Source organism: Pelodiscus sinensis, chromosome 5 (assembly GCF_052426305.1).
Source record: "Pelodiscus sinensis isolate ZL-2025 chromosome 5, ASM5242630v1, whole genome shotgun sequence".
NCBI lineage: Eukaryota > Metazoa > Chordata > Testudines > Trionychidae > Pelodiscus > Pelodiscus sinensis.
This window is the reverse complement of record NC_143056.1, coordinates 134031776-134040074: the sequence shown is the minus strand read 5'-3', so window position 1 is coordinate 134040074 and position 8299 is coordinate 134031776.

The window sequence follows — 8299 nt, the reverse complement described above, 5'->3', positions numbered from 1 at the left end:
AAGAACTTCCTTCTATTTGTTTTAAACCTGCTGCCCATTAGTTTCATTTGGTGGCCCTGGTTGGGAACAAGTAAATAACTTTTCCTTATTCACTTTCTCCACACCACTCATGATTTTATAGACCTCTATCATATCCCCCCTCAGTCTCCTCTTTTCCAAACTGAAAAGTCCTAGTCTCTATGGGTATGTCTACACTACCCTCCTAGTTCGAACGAGGAGGGTAATGTAGGCATACCGCACTTGCAAATGAAGCCCGGGATTTGAATTTCCCGGGCTTCATTTGCATAAGCGGGGCGCCGCCATTTTTAAAACCCCGCTGGTTCGAAGCGCGGCTACACGGGGCACGAACTAGGTAGTTCGAACTAGGCTTCCTAGTCCGAACTACCGTTACTCCTCATTCCACGAGTTTGCTTCTGTCTTAACCACCTTGACTATTGTCTGCAAACTTTGCCACCTCACTGTTTACCCCTTTCTCCAGATCATTTATGAATATGTTGAACAAGATTATTCCCAGGCCTGACCCTTGGGGGACACCACTAGTTACCCCTCTCCATTCTGAAAATTTACCATTTATTCCTACCCTTTGTTTCCTGCCTTTTAACCAGTTCTCAGTCCATGAAAGGACCTTCCCTCGTATCCCATGACAATTTAATATACATAAGAGCCTTTGGTGAGGGACCCTGTCAAAGGCTTTCTGGAAATCTAAGTACACTACATCCACTGGATCCCCCTTGTCCACGTGTTTGTTAACCCCTTCCAAGAACTCCAATAGATTAGTAAGACAGGATTTCCCTTTACAGAAACCATGTTGACTTTTGTCCAACAAATTATACTCCCTTCCCCCATATCAGGGGCTCTGTGCACCCCCCATTCCCTTCCCCCATATCAGGGGCTCTGTGCACCCCCCATTCCTTTCCCCTATATCAAGGGCTCTGTGCACCCCCCATTCCTTTCCCCTATATCAAGGGCTCTGTGCCCCCCCCATTCCTTTCCCCTATATCAGGGGCTCTGTGCGTCCCCCATTCCTTTCCCCTATATCAAGGGCTCTGTGCCCCCCCCCCATTCCTTTCCCCTATATCAGGGGCTCTGTGCCCCCCCCATTCCTTTCCCCTATATCAAGGGCTCTGTGCCCCCCCCATTCCTTTCCCCTATATCAGGGGCTCTGTGCCCCCCCATTCCTTTCCCCTATATCAGGGGCTCTGTGCACCCCCCATTCCTTTCCCCTATATCAGGGGCTCTGTGCACCCCCCATTCCTTTCCCCTATATCAGGGGCTCTGTGCACCCCCCATTCCTTTCCCCTATATCAGGGGCTCTGTGCACCCCCCATTCCTTTCCCCTATATCAGGGGCTCTGTGTGTCCCCCATTCACCCCATGCCAGGACTCTGGGCGCCCCTTGTTCCCCCCTTTCCCTGTCACAGAGCTCAGTGGTTACAACCGTCAGAGCGGCCAGACGGTGCCAGACCAAAGGTCCATGTAGCCCGGTGTCCTGCCTGCCGACGGGTGCCCCCCGGGGAGGGCCGTACGTAGGACGGGAGAGCCCATCCCCTGCCCCACTCGGAGCAGGCAAGGCATTACCTAGAGTCTGACCCTGGCTATGCGGCTGTGGGTTGGGACCAGTCTTTAAGGGAGACCAGCTCCCCTGTTTCTGCTGCCACGCCTGGCGGCTGTGTCTGGCAGTGCCAGGCCTGCCCTGGCGCGCAGAGCCTGCCGGGTTGAGACAGAGGGACACTGTGAATAAATCCCGGCCTGTTAGTCTGGAACTGGAAACACTTGGAAACTAGGCCCGGCCCGGCCCCCCTCGGAGACTAACAAACCACGGGGATGGGATCAGGAGCTTCCCTGGCTCCCTTCTTTGGACACTGTCAGTGTGATCCTGCGCTTCTGGGGAGCTGCCTCCTGCAGCCTGTCAGAGGGTTTATCCGACCCCCGCCCCACACACACACTTCCCTGGTCCTCTCCTCGTGGGGTTACCAGTGTCACGTTGCTGAATTGGAGGGAAGCAGCCAGATCGCTGCTGCACCCCTAGGTGGGGGTGTTGGCCCCAGAAATTGGTGTGGGGGGAGCCATGTGGGGTATTGAATGGGAGATTATTGTTTGTTGATCTTATGTACGCTATTTATGTGAGTGTATAATGTCTGTCTGTGTGTGTAGGTAGGAATCTGTAATCTGTGTGGAAGCTGAATATTTCTGTGAATGTGGTTAAGCATGGCTATGGACAGGCTGAGTAGCAAAGCCCTGTGGAACAATGACTCTCAATAGGCTATGGACACACCCAAAGAATGGGATTTGTCACCTGAGGGCAGCCAGCAGGAAACATAGAGATTGGCCTCTGACCAGGTGACTTGCGGCATACAAGAAGAGGCCAGGAAGGAGTATAAAGAGGCCATGTGGTCGATGCCATTTTGTTCTCAGCTCAGCACTTCATCCCAGAGGCAGCACTGCAGGGATTGAAGAGCCCGGAAGACCTGTGAACCCATCCTGATCGTAGGATGTGCAATAAGGACTTTTAAACCAGCAGCTGCAACATCTCTGCTAGAGCCTGCATCGAGGACTGGGAGATTCGATGCATGTAACGTACTGTACTTTAATAACCTCACTCTCAGGCTTTTCTTTCTTGTAATAATAAACCTTTAGATATAGATTCTAAAGGATTGGCCCAGCGTGATTTGTGGGTAAGGTCCAGAGGGTAAATTGACCAGGGATCTGTGGCTGGTTTCTTGGAACCGGACAGAACTTGTTCGGGGTAGGTGGGATTGGGTGCTAGGACCCCCCACCTGTGTATGAGGCCCAGGGCCATCTGGGGCACGGATATTGCTGGGGTGTCGGAGGGGTTTTGCTCGGGAGGCTTCAGGCAGGTTGCTGAAGCGCTCTGTGAGACTGGTTTTTGGCCTGTGTGGAGAGGTCGCCAGTCGGGGGCTGTAAGGAGCCCCGGATTTGAGGAATTTGCCCTGAGCGGACGCCCTCAGCTGTGCCCAGACACGGCCCGGTCCATCCCAGTGGCGTAGTCGGCAGGATCCACAGATCTTGGTCAATTGAGCTTTGGGATCAGGACCCCACGCTGTCTAAATTTGATTTTTGGTGTTGAGAGTTTGGTTGATTAAAGAGCCGCTGCGATGATCCCGGAACTATATGAGAGTCTGAGCAAAAGTGCTCTGAAGGATTTGTGCTTGGGGAGAGGCATTGCCTTTAGGAAAAGGGCCTCTAAACTAGATCTGGTAGTACTGTTATTAACCAGAGATGTGGATGAAAAGGAGCAGAAGCAAGCCAAGGAGGCTGCTGAAAGAAGGCGGAAGGCAGATGAAGAAATTGCTAAGAGAAAGCAGGAGATGGATCGGGAACTTGAGATGAGAAAAGCAGAACATGCAGAGAGAATGGCAGAGTATGCAGAGAGAAGGGCAGAGCATGCAAAGAAGATGGCCCTAGCCAGGGAGGAAAATGCTAGACTTGACCTCCAGCTTAAGAGACTAAAAGAACAAGAGAGACTGTATCCTCCTGAGGGTTCGATGTGTAACTCTGTGGGTATGCGGTGTGCTTATGATATGGCAGACGTATTTTACCCAGCTGATGTGAAAACCCAACCCCAAAGCATGTGTGAATGCAAACCTTTTGTGTTACCTGTAGCTAACAGGGAGGTTTGGGAAGGGGGTGCATGTGGGTATGAAAAGTTTCCTGGACTGGTCAGTCTCCCTGTAACCAAGGGGAAAGTGTCTCTACATGTGAGCCTGTGGCAGAGGGCTGTGTGTCTGTGCAGGGGGGCAGTGAGCCTGGGGGTGAGGGCCCGTCTGATGCCTCAGAGGTGAGGCTGGAATCAGAACCAGGGCAGGAAGAGCCCAGAAGTCAGGGAAATGTTTCTCTGGGGCAGCCTGGAGTGGCTGGCCAGAGTGAAGTTTTAGTTGAGGAGTTGGTGGCTGGTGAGGTTTGTGGAATTGAACCTGCACAAGCTGAAAGTGATTTGTGTGAAGAAGCACAGTGTGTGCAAGCTGGCAATTTGGCTGGTGGAAGTAGCAAGGGGGCAGTAAAGGAAGCTGTCCCAGTGGCTAGCTGTATGCCTGAGATTAGCCAGGGGTGTTGGGACAAGAGAGAAGCTGTCTCTGGTTGTCTGGCTGTGTGTGGGGAAGAGTTTCTTCCTTTGTCTGAGGAAGGTGCCCCACAGCCTGTGAAGGCTGAGAGCAGTGTTGTTGTCCCAGAGTTGGGTCTGGATATGGCTAAGGCCCAGGAAGGGGGTGGCCCAAGTTTTGTGTCTGCTGGGGAGAGGGATGAGGTGACTCAGAGTCAGTCAGTGTTTTACCAGAACCCCAGAGACCAGACAGTGGTGATCCTGATATTGTGCCTGATGCTGCTGTGTTGCTGGCAGAGGGGGGAGTGACTCTGTGGGACCAGGGAGACCCCTTAGCCCGGGCACAAGGAGAGAATGAGGGTGTGTTAACTCTGGTGCCTAATGATGGTGTGGATGTTTACAGCCATCTAGAGGGTTGCACAGGGAGTGAAGGTGCTTCTGACCCTGTCTCTTGTGAGTCTGTCTATGTGCCTGAGAGGGGATTGTTTGTGAATCCACCAGAGGGGCCAGAGATAACTCAGGGAGTTAGGGAATTGCAGGAGGAGTTGGTTGTGGGTCAGCAGGGCAAGGCTGCTGCAGAGCCAGGGAAGGGTGAACTGCTGCTTAAGGAAGCTCATAGGGAGGAGAGTCCTGGCAGTGCTTGTAGCAAGCAGTTTGCTGTGACTGAGGGAGGTGACGATGCCTGGCTTGGAGAAGGCATTCAGGAGAAAGCTCTGCCTGTAAAAGGCAGCAGCTTGTTGTGTGAGGCACTTGTTGCAGTGCCTGATGGACAGAGCTTGTCTGTTAACAGTGACTCCACTGACTTGGGTTTAGGGAAACCCAGTGTGGATGGTGGTGGAGAGGTCTCGGAGGGACTGAGGGTTGTTCCAGATGAGGCAGAAACATCCAGAGAACTGGAGCAGGCTGCTAACCCAGTGACTGTGGGTGACCAGCTTGCTGGGAAGTCAGTGTGTGTGGGACAGGATTGTTCCCAGGTGAAGGAGGAGAGTGGGAAGTTAGTGTCTCAGATTCAGGAGAAGGGCTGGGTAGCTAAGTATGCAGAGCAGAACAGCTGTGTGGTCACTCTCCCTAGGATGCAGGAGATGGCGGTTACGCTCCCATCTCTGGACACTGTGGACACTCCTACTCAATCAGGGAGGTTGATAGCTGGTTCCATGTGGAAACAGAGGTTGGAGGTGGCCAGAGGAGAGACTTGGGAGTCTACAGCTCACTGCTGTTACCCCACTGAGTGGGGGAAGGGGGAGAACTCCAGGGCCATTGTGAGCCAGGGAGTCACACCCAGCCAGCCCTTTGTCTTGGTCAGGCCAGAGGTTTCAGGCCTGGAGCCCAGAGGACAAGGGGGAGGGGCAGGACTTGCTTTGGCCAAGAAGATTTGCAGTTTGAACCTGAAGGGCCAAAACTGCAATGGTGTGGGGCCAGAGAAGGGGCCTGATGGAGAATGTCAGTATACACCTGAGATAGGATTGTTCTTGTTACTGATGTTAATTCTTGTAACCAATGGATTATTGTTGCAGAGAATTGTAACGGTATACAGTGTGCATGAGCTTATGAAAATACCATGTAATCTGTCTGGAGATGTACCAAACAACAGACGGTATGTAAGGGGACATTGTGATGTTGCTATTTCGTGGTTAACACTTGTAACTGGTCTTGGAACTTCTTACAGGACAAAAAGGGTTCCAGCCAGAAGGTCCTGTGTAAGAAGGGAAACTGAGGCACGCCACCATTTTGTTGGGGGAGGCCTGTGATGCCCTCAGTGATGTTACTGGCATCACTTCCTGCATCAATTTTGCGTTGGGGGTGTCACGTTGCTGAATTGGAGGGAAGCAGCCAGATCGCTGGTGCACCCCTAGGTGGGGGTGTTGGCCCCAGAAATTGGTGTGGGGGGAGCCATGTGGGGTGTTGAATGGGAGATTATTGTTTGTTGATCTTATGTACGCTATTTATGTGAGTGTTTAATGTCTATGTGTGTAGGTAGGAATCTGTAATCTGTGTGGAAGCTGAATATTTCTGTGAATGTGGTTAAGCATGGCTATGGACAGGCTGAGTAGCAAAGCCCTGTGGAACAATGACTCTCAATAGGCTATGGACACACCCAAAGAATGGGATGTCACCTGAGGGCAGCCAGCAGGGAACATAGAGATTGGCCTCTGACCAGGTGACTGGCTGCATACAAGAAGAGGCCAGGAAGGAGTATAAAGAGGCCATGGGGTCGATGCCATTTTGTTCTCAGCTCAGCACTTCATCCCAGAGGCAGCACTGCAGGGATTGAAGAGCCCGGAAGACCTGTGAACCCATCCTGATCGTAGGATGTGCAATAAGAACTTTTAAACCAGCAGCTGCAACATCTCTGCTAGAGCCTGCATCGAGGACTGGGAGATTCGGTGCATGTAACGTACTGTACTTTAATAACCTCACTCTCAGGCTTTTCTTTCTTGTAATAATAAACCTTTAGATATAGATTCTAAAGGATCGGCTCAGCGTGATTTGTGGGTAAGGTCCAGAAGGGTAAATTGACCAGGGATCTGTGGCTGGTTTCTTGGAACCGGACAGAACTTGTTCGGGGTAGGTGGGATTGGGTGCTAGGACCCCCCACCTGTGTATGAGGCCCGGGGCCATCTGGGGCACGGATATTGCTGGGGTGTCGGAGGGGTTTTGCTCGGGAGGCTTCAGGCAGGCAGCTGAAGCGCTCTGTGGGTCTGGTTTGTGGCCTGTGTGGAGAGGTCGCCAGTCGGGGGCTGTAAGGAGCCCCGGATTTGAGCAATTCGCTCTGAGCGGACGCACTCAGCTGTGCCCAGACACGGCCCGGTCCGTCACAACCAGGTAGTCATAAATAAAATACCGGACATGCTTCATGGGGTGGGGGACCGGCCGGGAGGGGAGCGGTGCTAGCCGGGAGGGGGAGGGCCGGGATATAGATCTAAGGGGGCAGCAGGGCTGTTCGGGGGCGGGTGGAACAGGGCTGGCCGTGGGATATCAGCAGGGGGCACGGCGGGCGGGTCAGAGCTGGCCGGGTGAGCTCAGGAGGAGGAGGAGGGGAGAACTGGCCACCGGAAGCAGAGCTGGTGGGGGTGCAGTGGGACTGGCTGGGGAAGATCCGGAGCAGGCACCGGCTAGCAGGATCTGGCAGCAGCGGGGAGGGCAGAGGGACTGGCAGGGGAAGACCGGGAGAAGTCGGGGAGAATCAACCAACCGGCTGGCTAGGAGGGGGTGGGGGAGCGAATCGGCTGGAGGCGAGCAGGACTGTGCCGATCTCAGGGCGCTCCCGTCCCGCGCGAGTCAGTCCGGCTGCGGCTCCACCACGCGCTTCACCAGCGCTGCCCCTCCTCCTCCTCACACCAACCAGGGCTCCCCGCGCCGATCGCGCCCCCTCCCTGCCACTCCCCCCACCCCCGCCAGGCTTCCTTCCCGCGCCCAGCCGGAAAACCAGGAAATACCGGACATTGCACACGTCTGTTTTCTTCGGGATTTTTTTACCGGACAGAGGGCCCGAACTCCGGACTGTCCGGTAGAAAACCGGACACCTGGCAACCCTACGGCCGCGCGCTCAGAGACAGTCCAGAGCTGGGACAAACCAGTGTGACTTGGGGTTCATTTCCCACAGGCGGGAATCCAGTTTCCTGTGTCTTTCCCCCTTTTCTCTTGTTCTCCTTCGCCCCAGAGTGTCCGTGTCAGTGGGGCTGGGTTGGGAGCCGTGAGGATGGGACCGGACCCTTCCCAGCCACGGCTGCTCCTGCTGCTCCACCAAAGGGCTGAGCTCAAGCGCCGGGCCTCCGACTCTCATCCACAGACAGACTGTGCCTTCGAGTCTCTGGTTTTATGCCTCTGGAACTAGCAACGTTCCACAGGCACAACCCATCCCGGCAGCATCCCCGAAACCGGCAACCTCTACACCCCTCCCGGGAGAACGCCAGCAACCTATGCTACAGCCTGCCCACCCCTCGCCCTCCGGATCCCAAAGGGAATCGCTGCTGGGTGTGAGCAGTGCAGGGGCTATGACACACGCAAGCTGGCAGCTCTGACTCTGTGCACTAGGGGGCGGTTGGTTTTCCGTGTTGCTGTCTGGAAGAGCCTCCAAATCAGCCACAAGCGGGTGCCCAGTGACACCCAAGGGACCTGTCTTTTCCCTGCTCTTTGCCATCCCTTCCAGAGCTTGGCTCACCACACACAGCTCCCTGGGCTGGCCCGTTGCACAGAGCTGGGAAGGGCCCACACGTCGGCTGCCTCCCCAGTGTCAGTC